Genomic DNA, 15,261 nt, shown 5'->3' with positions numbered 1-15,261 from the left:
ATTCCCTGAGGCAACCCTCATCTGTATTTCTCAAGGAATCAGGGAAACTATCTTCAGCTGGGGCAGTTTCTTTAATTGCATCTTCTTAACAAACACAATCCTACCCCCTGCAGACTCTTACTTCAAAGTCTGTGCAAGCATATCAGTCCCTTCCCCAAGTCAGTCTCTCACACCAGTAATTCCCATAACAAGATTTCTTGGCTCAGAGCCTCAGTCCCCAAGAAGAACAGGAGTACTTGTGGCACCTTAGAGACTAACCAATTTATTTGAGCATAAGCTTTCGTGGACTACAGCCCACTTCTTCGGATGCATAGAATGGAACATATATTGAGGAGATATATATACACATACAGAGAGCATGAAAAGGAGGGAGTCGTCTTACCAACTCTGAGAGGCCAATTAAGTAAGAGAAAAAACTTTTTAAGTGATAATCAAGATAGCTCAGTACAGACAGTTTGATACGTGCTCCCAAACAGTCTCCCCTCATGTATGTTTGGTTTTCTTGAGCAGTTCTTTTCAGCAGTAACTCCGGTGGCAGTTCCTTGGGAGCACCACCCAGGCACTTACACTTCCTGGAGGAAGTTGTAGTCCCCTCCTGCTTATTCGTGGTGCTGTCTTTTATAAGGTTCAGCTAATTAAGTTCCAACTCTTTCCTCAGGTTCCATTGCAATAAAGCACATTAGTATGTGCTTAATTTTAAACAACATTGATGGCAATGGAATTACTCGTCTGCTTAAAGTTAAGCATATATTTAAGTGCTTTGTTGGATCAGAAGCCATTCACCTAGGGCAAGTTAAATGAGACTCTCCTGCAGTACAAATTAGCTGCAATTCCTCACACTATTATCCTGTCGAGATTGAGGTCAGAAAGTGATGTAAGTGCATCAGGCAGGCAGCCATTTAAAATTGCCTTGAGCAACCCTGCAATCCAGTTCTGCCTTATTTTTAAACAGCAGAAGGAAGCAAAAGTAAGAGGGCTGCTTTTCTGCTTTTTTTAAAAAAATGTCTTTTGTACCTTTGACTAGAGTGACGTAGCTTGGCTAAGCTAGTCTCTCAGTACAGTGGAGTTCCTGAACATGAAAGTCATTTGTGTTGTCAATCACAAACATAAATTTGTTAAACGAGGTATCACATTTAAGCCATGGAAAGGAGTGTGTGATTAAAAGAGTATTATCCCTTTAAAGGACAAGCTGGAGCCTGCATTCTGGGGATAATCAAGGCAGCCTTGTCCTGCTCTACCCTGGGGGCTGAGCTATATAAACAAGAGCAGAAGTGGAGCAGGAGAAAGAAGTAAAAGTCAGGTGGGCTGCAGTGGGTGGCAGTTGCTCTCCCGGGGACCTGCAGCTTCAGACAATCCGAGTCTAAAATAGGGAAAGAACAAGTAAAAAATTACTTAGACAAGTTAGATGTCTTCAAATCACCAGAGCCTGATGAAATGCGTCCTAGAATACTCAAGGAGCTGACTGAGGAGATATCTGAGCCATTAGCAATTATCTTTGAAAAGTCATGGAAGATGGGAGACATTCCACAAGACTGGAAAAGGGCAAATATAATGCCCATCTATAAAAAGGGAAATAAGGACAACCCGGGGAATTACAGACCAGTCAGCTTAACTTCTATATCCGGAAAGATAATGGAGCAAATAATTAAAAAATCAATTTGCAAACATCTAGAAGATAATAAGGTGATATGTAACAGTCAGCATGGATTTGTCAAGAACAAATCATGTCAAACCAACATGATAGCTCTCTTTGACAGGGTAACAAGCTTTGTGGATGGGGGGGATCAGTAGACAGAGTATATCTTGACTTTAGTAAAGCTTTTGATACTGTCTCGCATGACCTTATCATAAACAAACTAGGGAAATGTAACCTAGATGGAGCTACTATAAGGTGGGTGCAAAACTGGTTGGAACATCATTCCCAGAGAGTAGTTATCAGTGGTTCACAGTCATGCTGGAAGGGCATAACGAGTGGGGTCCTGCAGGGATCAGGTCTGGGCCCGGTTCTGTTCAATATCTTCATCAGTGATTTAGATAATGGTATAGAGAGTACACTTAGAAAGTTTGCAGACGATACCAAGCTGGGAGGGGTTGCAAGTGCTTTGGAGGATAGGATTAAAATTCAAAATGATCTGGACAAACTGGAGAAATGGTCTGAAGTAAATAGGATGATATTCAATAAAGACAAATGCAAAGTACTCCATTTAGGAAGGAACAATCAGTTGCACACATACAAAATGGGAAATGGCTGCCTAGGAAGGAATACTGCGGAAAGGGATCTGGGGGTCATAGTAGACCATCAGCTAAATATGAGTCAACAGTGTAACAGTTTTCAAGTACATAAACAGTTGTTACAAGGAGGAGGGAGAAAAGTTGTTCTTATTAATCTTTCAGGATAGGACAAGAAGCAATGGGCTTAAATTTCAGCAAGGGAGTTTTAGGTTGGACATTAGGAAAAACTTCCTAACTGTCAGGGTGGTTAAACACTGGAATAAATTGCCTAGGGAGGTTGTGGAATCTCCATCATTGGAGATTTTTAAGAGCAGGTTAGACAAAAACCTGTCAGGAATGGTCTAGATAATTAGCCCTGCCATGAGTGCAGGAGACTGGACTCAAGGTCCCTTCCAGTCCTATGATTCTATGATTATTTTGCCTAGATCTGTGCATTTTCTATGCTATCTAAGTAAAGAGTAATCCTGTGCAAAGTCTATATGTGTGTCTGCTTTCACTACGGCATATCCCCGAAGAGTTAAACTATAAATACTGAGCACCTATATGTCTGGGGATCTGGGAAGGGGTGTACTTAACTTATAATGGAGTCAGCATTAATCCCAGGGGTTAGGCAGTTGGACCATGGAGTCTCAGCTCTTGGAAGAGGGTGCAAGACAGAGGAGCTACACCTTGAGAGTGTGACTAGAGATCTCAGCCAGGGGAAGAGCCTGGACTCTGTTAAGACTCAAGAGACTTAAAGCACATCACGTCCAGTGAGGTGGGCCCCAAACACAATAGCCTCGGGAGTGTCCAGCCAGGGGGAGCTCTACTACGGCTGTGTGTGTGTAACCCCATCATTTCAGATATAGACAAAGCATTAGAAAAAATACAGTTGATTCAGAACAATCTTCCCTTATAAGGAGTGTGAACTAGATGACATGATAGGTCATTTTCATTTCTAACAGATATGGAGGAGCATGAGGATTGGACAGAAACATCCCACAGGAGAAGAACTATTAACTGGGATTCTCTATATCTAGTAAAGAGGAAAGGATAGAAGTTGATAAAGTACAGGTAGGAACTGAAGAGAAACAGTCAAATGAAAAAGAGTCCCATTCAATTACATCACATGAAGGCAGATAACTAAAAAGTGTCAACTTTTATAAGTACTTGTCTACAAATGCTAGAAGTCTAAATACTATGATGGGTGAACTTGAGTGCCTGTTATTAAATGAGGATATTGATATAATAGGCATCACAGAAACTTGGTTGAATGATGACAAACAATTGGACACTGTAATACCACGGTACAAAATATATAGGAATGACAGATAGGTCGTGCTTGTGTGGGAGTGGCACTGTGTGTGAAAGAAAGCATAGAGTCAAACAGCGTAAAAATCTTAAATTAATCAAACTGTACCATAGAATTGCTATGGATAGAAATTCTATGCTTGAACAATAATAGTATAGCAATAGGACTGTTCTACCGACCACCTGGTGATCAGTGATGGTGATTGTGAAATGCTCAGGGAGATTAGAGAAACTATAAAAACAGAAAATTCAATAATAATGGGGGATTTCAAGTATCCCCATGTTAACTGGGTTCATGTCACCTCCGGTTGGGATGCAGAAATAAAGTTTCTATTCACCATTAGTGACTGCTTTTTTGAATAGCTAGTCCTGGAACCCGCAAGGGGAGAGGCAATTCTTGCTTTAGTCCTAAAGAAAGCACAGGATCTGGCCCAAGAGGTGAATATAGCTGAACTACTCGGTAATAGTGACCATACTGTAATTAAATTTAACATCCTTCTGGGGGAGGGAAATTCCAAAGAAACCCACCACAGTAGCATTTAACTTCAGAAAGGGGAACTACACAAAAATGAGGAAGCTAGTTAAACGGAAATTAAAAGAAACAATCACAAGAGTGAAACACCTGCAAGCTGCATGGAAAGTTTTTGAAAAGCACCGTATTAGAGGCTCAAATGAAATATATATCCCAAATTAAAAAAATAGTAAGAGGACCAAAATAATGCTACCGTGGCTAAACAGAGTAAAAGAAGTGGTTAGAGGCAAAAAGGCCTCATTTAAAAATTGGAAGTCAAATACTACTAAGAAAAATAGAAAGTAGCATAAACTCTGGCAAGCCAAGTGTAAAAGTATAATTAGGAAGGCCAAAAAAAACTTGATAAAAGGGAAGGTCCTCTTGTAGATCTGTAATTGGTTAAAAGGCAGGAAACAAAGGGTAGGAATAAATGGTCAGTTTTCAGAATGGAGAGGGGTAAATAGCTGTGACCCCCAGAGGTCTGTATTAGGACCAGTGCTGTTCAACGTATTCATAAATGATCTGGAGAAAGGAGTAAACAGTGAGGCAGCAAAGTTTTCAGATGATACAAAATTACTCAAGATATTTAAGTCCAAAGCTGGATTTTGAAGAGTTATAAAGGGATCTCATAAAACTGTGTGACTGGGTAACAAAATGGCAAATGAAATTCAACATTGATAGATGCATGCATATTGGAAAGCATAATCTCAACTACACATATAAAATGATGGGGTCTAAATTAACTATTACCACTCAAGAAAGTCATTTTGGAATAATTGTGGTTAGGTCTCTGAAAATATCCTCTCAACCCACAGCAGCAGTCAGAAAAGCTAACAGACTGTTAGAAACCATTAGGAAAGATTAGATAATAAGAGTAAATATCATAATTCCACTATTTAAATCCATGCTATGCCCACACCTTGAATACTTTGTGCAGATCTGGTCACCCCATCTCAAAAAAGATCAATTAGAAATGGAAAAGGTACAGAGAATGTCAACAAAAATGATTAAGGATACAGAACATCTTCCCTATGAGGAGAGATTAAAAAGATTTGGACTGTTCAGCTTGGAAAAGAGACAACCAAGAGGGAGGTATGATAGAGGTCTATAAAATCATGACTGATGTGGAGAAAGTAAATAAGGAAGTGTTATTTACCCCTTCACATAACACAAGAACCAGGGGTCACCCAATGAAATTAATAGGCAGCAGCTTTAAAACAAACAAAAGGAAGTACTTCTTTACACAACACAGTCAACCCGTGAAACTCATTGATGGGATGTTGTGAAGGCAAAAAAACTGTAAGTGGCTATTAGCCAAGATGGTCAGGAACGCAGTCCTGTGCTCTGGGTGTCCCTAATGTTTTGACTGCCAGATGCTGGGACTGGATGACAGGGGATGGATCACTTAATGATTGCCTGATTCTGTTGATTCCCTTTGAAACATTGGCTTTGACATTGGCCACTGTCTACTGGGCTAGATGGACCATTGGTCTGACCCAGTATGGCCGTTCTTATGTTTTTAACTTTGGTTGGCCAAATCCTGGTAGATGTTGAGCACTCACAGTTCCCATCGACATCAAAAAGATCTGTAGTGCTTAGCATCACTTAGCAGTTGGCCCTTAGGTTATGAGTATGTGGTTCTAAAAGTTATGGCTCTGACGTGACACGAACAGATATGACACAAGACTATGAGCTGTCTTGTGGTAAGCCTTATATTGGTGCACAATTTAAGAGCTGGGGGGAGGGATAGCTCAGTGGTTTGAGCATTGGCCTGCTAAACCCAGGGTTGTGAGTTCAATCCTTGAGGGGGATTGGGGCAAAATCAGTAGTTGGTCCTGCTAGTGAAGGCAGGGGACTCAACTCAATGACCTTTCAAGGTCCCTTCCAGTTCTAAGAGATAGGATATCTCCATTAATTTATTTACAAGGAGCAGTGGTCATCCAAAGTCTCAGTTCTTGTAGTCACTTCATGCAAGTAGTGAGAACATTTAGTGACTGTAGCAACCCAAGAGGGGTTGGTTAAGTGTGGGATAGGAACAGGTCCACACTCACCAGAATTGCTGAGCCAGCATTGGGGAAGGAGATAGCAAGTAAGGAAGCATATACTGCCCCAGTTACTGCAACTCCCTCTGTGTGCCCCCCTTCCACTTTGAACAATATACATGCATCAGGTACCACACCTTTGGGAGCAGATGCTGGGAAAACACAAGCACCTTTGTGCCTTCCACTACAGCATGTGGATAGTGTATCAAAGTAAAGTTGCTCTAAATGAAGAGGTAAAATTCTAGTGAACGCAGATGGTAGCCAATCTAAAGAAAGAATTGCTTTTTCTATTCTCATTTGCTTCATTCAATGATTCTGCTGGTTCAATCTGGGTGCCCGTAGTTCAGGGAATGGACTCACTGCACATGAGAATAATGAGATATTTGTTTTGTTTATAGTTTCCTTAAAATGGAAGGAAAGTTGAAATGAGGCAATAATGCTTTTGTTGTTGCTCTAACTTTTTAAAACTTCCTTGTACTAATCTGTTAGTTTAGAGAGATTAGTTAAATTAATCTCTTGGTTCCAGTGGGTGTAGAACCCCAGGTGCAAGCTGTGAGATTTCTAGCCCAAGGAATTAATAAATCTGCTAACTGTGTCATGTCTGTGATTTAGACTGGAATATATTTTGCAATTTGTTTAATAAACTTGTGTGCCTAAATACCATGTGTTTGTGGGATGGTCCCCTGAGATTCATCTTGAAGGTTGCCCAAATGTATCTCCTCTTCCACAGTGACCTACGTAGGAAGTGACATGAGACGTGTGGTGGTTTAATTAGAAAAATGTTGGCATCAGATTAATAATGTAGAATACCCTTTTCTTCAGCTTCTGTTTCATATAAATATCCCTCTTCAGAGCTCCAGTTCCATATGGCAATTAGAAATACTTGTTCACATGCTGAACCAGTTCTGTAGCTTTGTGAACAGTGAAAACGGTTTTTCTATGAGCCTGTAAAAACTAGCGATGGACAAACTTCTTCAGATAAAATACTACTTGCCCTACCCACCCAAGAATGTTTGTTTATTTTTAGACCCAAACTGAGATCAGAACTTTTTTGAAGTTCTGACATTTTTGTATAGCTTTTTATTTTTAATTCCAGTTTTTGTGTGCCTGTAAACATCTGGATGCATGCCGGGAATGGAAGTGGCAATGGCCTGAAAAATCTCGCAGGGTGTGCAGCCAACTTTGGCAAATTCAGTAAATCTAGGTAATTTGAATGATAGTATTTAAAAGAATAGCAAATGATTTACAGTAAATTATTTATTCAACAAAATAATCTCTTTTGTCTGCTGTTGGAACATCCACAACCAAATAGTGATTTCCTTGAATTTTCTTATTGCTCAGAGAATTTTTGAGTGAGTTTTTGTTACTCTATAGATTGACTGGAAACAATGCATAGTATTTGATACTCTGTATTCAAAATGTTAGCTATATTGATTGGTCATGATTGGTCACATAAATCACACTGAGAACATGATAGTTAATATATTGGTGGCTTTTACTTGAGCACTAAGTGTTGCTACGTAAGGCTGGTGAACCTGCGAGGGTGGAAACTTTTTAATTCCACATCAGGATTGCCTACATTGTTTGCATGGAGCATCTTTACAGGATCTTCCTGCTTTGCCAAAAACAAGTTATTCAGCCTATTTAAGTGGAAAAACATATGGATGTCACCTCCCTATACACCACATCCCTCACAATGATGGCATAGTTGCCTACCTTTCATATTTACAAGACAATGGAAAATCCTCAAATATCCACCCCAAATACATGGCCAAACTCATCCATTTCATCCTCACCCATAACAATTTCACATTCAGCAAGAAACACTTTGTCCAAATCATGGGAACAGCCAGGGATAATAGGATGGCTCCCCAATACTCCAACCTCTTCAAGGTGGCCAATGAAGAATAATTTCTGGATAAATGCACCATGAAACCAATGATATACCTGAGATACATTGATGATATTTTATCCTCTGGACAGATAACTTATACTCCCTATCATGGATCCACAGGGCCAGTGTTCTTGACAGCTCTTGAACAGTCCAGTGTGTCAGCTCCCTTAGGGTCACACTCTCTCAGTGGGGTGAGCCCCTTGGCTTCACAACCTCCTGGGACCAAACCTCGGCGCCTTCAGCACCCCTGCTTCACACCATGAGCTCCCTTCAGCAAGTCCATCTGAATTGGACACCTGCAAGACTTACACACCCAAAAGAAGCAATGCACCACCACATATTCACAGAGGCCACAGCATCTTTTCCATTACCTTGGCAGTTGTTATACCAGGCACTTCTAAGATTCCTTTAGCACTCTTGCTAATCTATCACATGTACAGTTTACAGTACACAGTTCAGAGCAGTTTCACACCCTCCCTTAGATCTGGTCTGTTTGATGAAACTAGTGGGGTGCACATGAGGAGCTCAAGTGTGTCTCCCACATCCTTTTTCCACCCCAAAATCTTTGGGTTTGTGTAGCGGGGTGGACACCCGCTCCTGCCCTGAGGGGTTTGAAACAGCCCTGGGAGAAGGCTGTTTCAGGGAGAAGCAGCTACTGGACTGATTGGGGAAGTAGCTGCAGCTGGGCCACACCCTAATCAGAGCCCAGATGGCCTGTATAAAGAGGCTGGGAGCCAGGAGTTCAAGAGTCTCTCTCTGCCTCCAGAGAGAGAAGGGCCTGGCTGCAGGGAGCTAGACACAGAGTACCTGGGTGGAGCAGGGCTGGGGAAAGGCTGAGGAGCTGGGGAGCTCCAGCCTGGAAAGCCCCAGGCTGCAGCCTAGGAGAAGGCTAAGGGGTACTGGGGGTTGCAGAGGGCAGCCAGGACTAGGCCAAGGCAGCAGGTCCAAACCCAACCTAGCCGATGATGAGTGGCCTATACTGCAGTCTGCCCCAGAGAGTGGGGGCTAGTTGGTGACTGGCAGTGGCCTTCACCTGAGGTGAGGTGGGGTTAGTGGGTGGGGGTTCCCCTGGGAGGGGAGACCAGCGTGTGTGGGTATTGCCAGGGGGCAGCACCCAGAGCAAGGGGCACCGGGGTCCTGGGAGGGACATGGGGCCAGTGCAGATGAAAGGGTGGATCACTGGCCTGCAGAGGGCGCTCCAGAGGCTGGTGAGCTAATTCCCTGGATGACCAGCAGGAGGCGCTGCAGGGGTGAGTCCAACTTCTCACAGTTTGAAACTGAGATGGGGTCCTACTACTAACTCCTCATCATCATCTTCCAGGGAGTGAGGAGGGCAGTGAGCTCATATTCCTCCTGTGTCAACTGTCTTGACTGCAATCTGGGGTTGTGATTTGGACTCTCTTGGTTAAAAAACCCACCATGGTGAGCTCACTGCTTTGGTCACAGCATCAGAGCCAGTGCGACTCATCTCACATATGGAGATGGGCGGGGACTATCTCCCTGTCCCACTCAGCTACAGGGATCTGATTACAGATAGGCAAATAACTTGAGCTCCACAGCTCTTCCTTTGTGTTACTAGCCAGGGGGGAAATCCCTGCCTCCCTGCTAGCCAGGCTATTGCCTGTTCTCTGACACCTGCATTCTCAGCCTTCTGGCTCCATGGATTCAAATCTTTGGCCATTACAGAAGCAGGACTGGATCCTGTCTTAAAGATATATGGTCATTTCCCGAAAGGACATCAAAGCTGATATCCTGGAGAACCCTAACTACCAGCCACCCCGATCCCTCCTGTTTCTGCACAGGGATCTGAGTTGTAGGCAGGGTGAATAACTTCATATTCACCCAAGTTACACAGCCCTTCAGCATTTGAGGTTGAACAACACAGGGTCTGACAAAGATTCTCTCTGTTCCAGAGTCTCTCCACCACCATAAATGTCTGCCCATTAACCATCACCTTCTTCTCCCACTGGGGATCAGATGTGCCTGAGTCCTGGAGAGTACAAGGGGACATGTACACTGGGACCTGGAGTGGGAGCCCGTCTGCCCCCACCCCATGTTCCCTGGAGGAGCTGGCTGTGTGACTGACTTTTTGGAGGAAAGCAGTCACATATTTCACTCTCTGAGCCTGAGTTACAAGCTGCCTTCATGGGTGGACAGAGGGTGGGTTAGCTCCCCCGTCCTGGGCAGTCACCAAATTAACTCTTCAAGGATTCTGTTTGGCCACCATTCCCTTGATTTTTGGGGCATTGTGCCCACTTATGCCTTTTTTTTCTCACAGGTCTCTGCCCCATTGGCTCCTCCCCCAACTCCGGATTTACCTGAATCCCACTTCTGGGGATGTCTCCATGGGTTCCCTTTCCCCAGACCCATGCTTAGGCCAGTCCCCTTTGGGTCTCTTCACACCCAGACCTACTGTCCACAAACTCATTGACCAACCTGCTTGCACTCCACAGGTCTTTAGGCTTCCTGTCTACTAACCACATTTTCAGGTCCTGAGGGCAGATCTCATACAGCTGCTCCAACCCAAGCAAGTTATACAAATATTCCAGTGTAGTGACCCCTGCATCCTTACCACATTTGCAGAGATATTCTCCCATTAGGATGGTGACTTACATGTAGGTGACACCTACGGTCTTTTGTACATCCCAAAACCTTGTCCTATACACCTCAGGGGTCAATTTGAACTTGAGCACCAAAGCTTTTTTGAACAGTTCATAGTCCCGAGTATCCACTCCATCTGGCTGTATGCCTCTATGTCTTTGGGTGAGGACAGTGAAGCCGATCCGCAGGATCAACCTGGTTCAAATCACAAGTCTTTTTACAGTCAGTGAGGTAGGCATCAATATTTCTTCCCTCCTTCCTTAAACTGGGGCAATAATTTGGTATCTTGTTTCCCTGTGGAATTGGCATTTCCCCACTTACCTCTCAGTGGGTCCTCTTTCCCCTCAGCTTCTCCATCTTCCGTTCATGCTTCTGCTGCTTCTCCAGTTGTTCTGCTCATGCTTTTGCTGCTCCACACAGTCAGCTCATTCCCTCTCCCAGTCCTCTGTCTATTTCCTTTGCTATCAGCTCCAACTCCAACCACTTCAAATCTATCAATGGGGAACCAGGTTGTGAAGACCCCTTTCTGCATTGGGAACCAGATGTGGTGAATGCCCTGTTTCTGCACCATCTGCTGCCTCTGCTATTCCAAGACTCTCTGGAAGCCCCACCTGGATCTCAAACCTGCTTCTTGGACTGGTTGTCCAGATGTGCGATCAGCTGCTCCTTGTTGAGCTTCCCAACACCTAACCCTCTCTCTCTGCACAGGTTTGCAGTGTTCTTCTTAGGGAGATGTTATACAGCATTTCCTTACTGTTTCCTTTATCTTCCCTTGTTTTACCACTGCCAGTCACTTCTGGTGCCTTTACCACCCACCCTCTGCTACCACCTGTCACGGATCCACAGAGTCACTGCTCTCTAACAACTCTGGAATAGTCCCTGGGGGCACCCCTTCGGTGTGCAACCCTCTTAGGGTCAAACTATTTCACTGGAGTAAGCATCTTGGCTTCACTATCTCCTGGGACTGAACATTGGAGCCCTCAGCACCCCCCTTCATGCCATGAGCTCCCCTCAACGAGTCCACTTGAATTGGACACCTGGGGAAGACTTACACATCCAGAGTTACACACTCCTAACTCTGGAGTGACTCTCAGCCAGCGTTGTAAAAAGAGAAGGGTTTATTAGATGTCTAGCACACAGTGTAGAAAGTCCTTAGTTAACACAGAGAAATAGAAAGTTACAGCAAAATCCATTTGGGTCAGCCCAGGCTCTGACACCAGTCCAGTAGCATCTCCTCTTCCAGCAGCCCACACTAACAACTACAAGGGGTCCCTTCTTAGTCTTTTGTTCTTGTTCCCAGGAAATATGGTCACCTGGCCATCTTCCTTTAGGGTGACTAGATGTCCCGATTTTATAGGGACAGTCCCGATATTTGGGGCTTGTCTTATATAGGCGCCCATTACCCCCGACACCCTGTCCTGATTTTTCACACTTGCTGTCTGGTCACCCTATCTTCCTTAGTCCTTTTGTTTGCCAGCTGGTTACAGTCAGCTGGCTTCCTGCAGAGAGTCGGCTCCTTGGTGGTTAGTTGCTAGGTACCCAATGTCCAGGCAGTTATCTGGGCCCAGGCCCCAGACATCTAGGCGTCAATCATGCCTGGACCTCTGGGTCTCTGCAAAGAATAAACTAGCTTTTCCCACCAGCTAGTTAACCATGCACCACAGAGAGGAAACTGAGGCACAAACAATATTCACCCAAAATATTATGAAAAATTCCCACTTTGTCTCACTCCCTCAGGTTTTCACCACAACTTCACCAACTACCACCCACCCATTAAACTCTCTCTGGAACACTTCCACACCAGCATCAGATTCCTGGACACCACAATCAGCTTCAATGATGGAATCCTGCAGACAACTATATACAAGAAACCCATGGATCACCACACCTACCTTCCAGTAACCATCCCAAACACACCAAGAAATTTATCAATGCCCAGGCACTCAGATACCACAGAATATGTTCTGAGAAGAAAGTCCGGGATATATACCTTGACACACTCAACCACCTTCACCAAACAAGGACACTCCACTAGAGAAGAAGATTGCACCATGGAATGGGCCACCCAAATACCCTGAGAGAACCTGCTTCAATACAGAAATAAGCCCCGCTCTGACAGCACTCGCTTTGTTGTCACATATCACTTCACACTGGAACCCATATGGGGTATCATCAAACAACTACAACCCATGTTTGATGGGGACTCCATCCTGAAAGAAATCTTTCCTGAACACTCACTGCAGGCCTTCAAACAACCCACTATCATCTCTAAGCTCATCTTCAGAAGCAAGCTCCCCACAGACCAGGACATACCAACTCAAAATGGCACCAGATTTTGCCAAAATAGGTGCAAAACCTGCAGAGATGTCTCCACTGCTACAATGATCTACACGCCTTGCAACAAACCCTTTCAAGCTCCATGCATCCTATACGTCCATATCACAACGTGTGTAACAAACCTCCCGCACCTGCTGCTTTTTCCTCCCTATGACTGGACGTAATAATGGGCCACTTCACCTTGAAGGGTCCCTTGAAATGTGTTAACTTCTTATGTTAAACAATCTGTTCCACCTTGTATTTAGCAGTGACACTTTAGGTTAGTTTCCCAGCCCTGAAGAAGAGCTCTGTGTAAGCTTGAAAGTTTGTCTCTCTCACCAACAGGAGTTGGTCCCATAAAAGATATTACCTCACCCACTTTGTCTCTGGAGAAATATAGTCATGTGTAGTATAACCTTAATGAAATCTGGCAGGGTAAAGGGCAAAGGAGGTGAAACTGTGACATTCTCTATCTCCCTCATTAGGCTGGAGGTAAAGTTTGGGAGTATTCCAATCCTCAGTCCATTAAGCTTTAAATTCTCCTCCTTTACTCTTGCTTTTGTTCAGAATATGCTTTATAATTTTTTTACTCATTCACATGGGAAAAGAACAGTTCTGAGGTTTCTTGAAGCCTCTTCCAAAGAGGAATGCTCTTGGTAGAATGAATTGTATAGGTCCATGGAGATACTTCGCTGCATTTCGCTGATGAGGCTGCCATGAATTGGCTTGTCAAGCTCTGCATCCATTAAGAAGTGGGGACATGTATTCCATATCCCTCCTAAAGTCACACACTGAAAAATGTTGTGATACCTTCCTCACTCTGTTTGAGAATTATTAGTGTTCATAAGCAAACTCTTGATTCTTGCATGATTCTCAAGTGAATAAACCTTGCTTAATTTTGCTTTGTACTGCTTCAGGACTTCATTTCAGGATTAAGTTGTCTTTGAATTTTCAACATCAGTAATCCTGATTATCTATCAGAACTTCTTTAGTTTGAGAGTTTTCCTTCAATTTTTTTTGTAAGAGGTTAAATGTCTCTTGTAGCGTTTCACATATGGTTCACCTGCCATTTTGAAATCTGTAACTATTGCCTGTAATGACGCTGTTTCACCCTGCAGGGAGCTGGTCTGAAGAGGGGGAGGAAGATGGCAGCCTGCTGTCTGTATTTATCAGTATGCACAATTTAGAGAGTACCCCACACAGGATTTGATGTACCGGTAGGTTGTTTGGGCATCTGTAAACACCTTGTAGTATTTGCAGCATCCTGAAAAGTTTTTGCAACATGATCAGTTCTCATTCTAAAGTTTAAAAAAAAAAAAAATCCACTCTAACAGCAACAGAGCTGCAGGAATAGATCTTGCAGAAAACAGTCATTTAGCTGATCCATAATTGTGAATCTATCAATGGACATTTAAAATATTGTTGTGTACATTTAATATGGAGCATAGTAAAGGGCCACTAGCTCCATATTAATATGGACAAGCTCGGGGCAGGTTTCCACATGACAGGTTCTGCCCATGCACCTTAATCTTGACCTGCTGCATCTTTGTTAAACCAGTGTTGGGCCTCTTGAACAGAGGCTGTCACACACCCTGAACTGTATGTATCAAATGGCATCAAACCAATGTTATAATATGGGAAGAAGAGAACACTAAGAAAGTAGGAAAGTCATTTCTTGTGACCATAAATCCACAATCAAACCCATCTTTCAGGAGCTGAAAGGTTAGCAACTTGATCCTTTTAATCAGATTTGCATGAGCAGATCTTTGTGCCCAAACTGAGTTCTGTTGACATCGATGGGGCTGGCTGTGCACAAGCATGAAGATGTACCACTATAAATCTGATAGCCGGATCAGGGCCTGGGGTATTCATGCATTTATCCCTATAGTTCCTCTCCTTATGTTGAAAATGACAACCAAAAGTACCCTTTCTGCTTTATCCCAGCTACTAGTCTCAACATCCTGGTACCTTTTAAAATAGATCAAGAGAGAGAAAACGGGGATCCATTCTAACCCAGCTTTATGACTGAATGAATGGGAACTCAACTAATGTATAATCTTCTTTTTGGAAAGTGAGAAATATTTACAGTATATAATGAGATTTCATGTCAAAATGATGGTATTGTGTTTTAATAAAGGCAGATTTGAAAGTATTAGTTTTATTAAACAAAAAACAACACATTGTTAAAAATATTTCCATTTTTATATTTGCTTTTTCTATGGAGACCTTTATATGAAAAGACAGATTTCAAGCTAACTGTATTACTATGGAAATCAGTTCCAGCAGAGTGGAAATAGTACAAAATAATGAAAACATTAATACATCTTTACACATTGTATTATTCATCTATCAATTACTTTCCTTCTTGTGGTGTT

This window comes from Emys orbicularis, chromosome 2 (assembly GCF_028017835.1).
Source record: "Emys orbicularis isolate rEmyOrb1 chromosome 2, rEmyOrb1.hap1, whole genome shotgun sequence".
NCBI classification, from domain to species: Eukaryota; Metazoa; Chordata; order Testudines; family Emydidae; genus Emys; species Emys orbicularis.
The sequence above is the reverse complement of the archived record's forward strand: the minus strand, read 5'-3'. Positions refer to the sequence as shown.